Source organism: Arachis duranensis, chromosome 9 (genome assembly GCF_000817695.3).
Source record: "Arachis duranensis cultivar V14167 chromosome 9, aradu.V14167.gnm2.J7QH, whole genome shotgun sequence".
In the NCBI taxonomy this organism is placed as follows: domain Eukaryota; kingdom Viridiplantae; phylum Streptophyta; class Magnoliopsida; order Fabales; family Fabaceae; genus Arachis; species Arachis duranensis.
The window spans coordinates 17,948,516-17,951,237 of NC_029780.3; positions in this window are offsets into that span (position 1 = coordinate 17,948,516).

Here is a 2,722-nt window from a genome sequence, read left to right on the forward strand (position 1 = left end):
TTTCAATTTAAATAAGTAATAAAGTATCTTATTTTAATTTATTCCTTAAATTTATATATCATAAAAATTAAATCAAATAATTAATATACATAATTTTAAATTGTGTGATACTTAAATATCTATTCAAATCAATTAATTGATATAATTAATTTATCATAATGAATTGACTTTAATGAGTTAAACAAAATAAAGCAGAAGCATGCTACGTTGATTCTATCATTAAAGGTAAAAATTCGATTTTTATATAATAGAATAAATAGAATAGATAATATAATAGACGGCGAGAAAGAGAAAGATAAATATTTTAGATTCTAAGTTGTTTTATTTAAATGTTGCAATGTGGGTATCACATTATTTTACTTATTCTATACAATGGACTCTTTTAATTTGTAACTTTATTTCAGTATCAATGGAGTATCACTACCTTTAAGTACTAAATTAAAATTCAAAATGAAACTGAGAAAAAAAATGAAAAGTATAAAATTATTGATTGAAAAACACTCTAAATAATAAAAAGCCAAATTAACTTTTATATAAATAGAAATTATTTAATTTAAATTACAATTTCATATAACAAAATAGTGGTTAACAAAAATTATGAATTTTTTTTGACATATGTATTATGCCATACGTATAAATTATACGGGGTATTTTATAAATTCATATATATGCATAACAAAACAGTTTAATATTATATATTGTCTACATTAATTATATGCCAAAATTTTGAAAAAAAAATAAAAGAAGAGATATATAAATAGGTATAATATTATTGCTATATATGAAGCAGTTTTATATTGCTATAATTATAGAGACTTATTATAATTATATCAAATTTAATTATAACTATAAATAAATAAAATAGGAAACAATCAAAACTAATTTTTTTCTTTTTATGGTCAAAAGTTACCGTAAATATAAAAAAATAAAAATCTGTAATGCTTAAAAATTTGAGTAGAAAATAAAATTTCATAAGCTAAATTCAATTTGTTAACTAATTAATTTTATGTCTATATAATATTATTATTATTATTAGTCAATTATATTCAAATTATTTATTAGTCAATTACTTTGATAAAAATTCTTGCTATAATTAGATTATACTTATGTTTTTTATCTTGTTTTAAATAATATATAGAAACATATATCCTGTGTATAAAAATGTGACTATTAGTAATTTTATTAATAAATCTTTTTTTAAATTATTACTAATTTCAATTTTATTAGAAAATTTGAGCAAATAATTTTCCTTGCCATAAATAATATACTAAAACTGTTAGTATATTGAACTCTATATGGTTAATTGAATTTATCAATGATTTTTCCGTGTAAATCGTTATTATCCAGTTTTTAATAATTACTTAATATACAAAATTTGAAATTGGAAATTGTTATTACTAATTCAATTAACTAGTTAATTGAGTAATAATTGTCAAATTATTAAGGTGCAAAATCATTGATTTACTCAATAAATTTTCATATATTATTTATATTTCAAGTAATAATTTGAAATTATATTATTTACCCAGTTAATAATACTATTATTAAAAATTATTTTTTGCATTGATTTTTAAAATAATTATATAATTTCGTTTTATACCAATTAATCAATTATAATTATATGGCACATGTATAATTTCAATTTTATCCACGGATTATTTCCCGTAAAAATATACAATATATTGTTTACCGTGATAATCTGATTTGATTGATTTGTATTTTATTTACTTACATAAATGATTAAAATATATAATATAAATATCGTAATTATTATAATTCTGTAATATAATTATAATTAACATATTTTATCATAATTAAATATTGATTTGATATAATTATAATGAAAATATTTTTCCCAAATCATATAATCATATATTATTCATGAGCTAATTATTTGGCAAAAAATCTTAATATGATTTTTACATCTCCGCTATGGGAAATAACTACTTAGATATACCAAATAATATGTAACATATTACTATCTGTATAAGTTAAGGCACAAAGACATGATTTAATTAAGGTGATTGAAACTTTCACCAAACAGAATATGACCTCAATCGAATAAAAAAAGGTACTCGATTTTGCATTAATTAGCTAGTCGAAGAAATAATATAATCATACATTATTCATGTTTCATTATTTTTTTTAGATAAAATCTGTTTTTATTGGCAAATAAATTGTGTTTAGGTCAACGATTTAATATATATGTAGGTTACATTTTTTGTCAAATGTAATGAAAATACAAATTAAAAAATAAAGGATAAAAATAAACTTAATTATACCTGACACTGTAACACCCTAACTTTTAGCACGTCATGATCGTACCAAAAGTAAGGCGTTACTAACTTGTTCTCTCTATTTACTATTTAATATTGAGCCTTTAGGTCGATATCGCATTTCAGTTTATAAAAAAATACCAGAAAATTATTTGTAGTAATTAAAATCACACAATTATTAATAATAATAAATGCTATACCAATGAATTCAATATAGAGCTCAAATACAATACCTATCCCTATGGATAAAATAAAACTTAAAGCAACAAGGGCGAGAAAACTCTATAAAAATAACAGGAATCACAAGTAAATCTACTAATCGTCTGCAGCTTCTTACTGAATCTCCGAACCTATATCTCTGAAAGGGTGGAAGATTTGGGGTGAGAACAATCCACACATTCTCAGTAGGGAATAGAAATACCGTAAAAGTAATGGAATAAAATGCA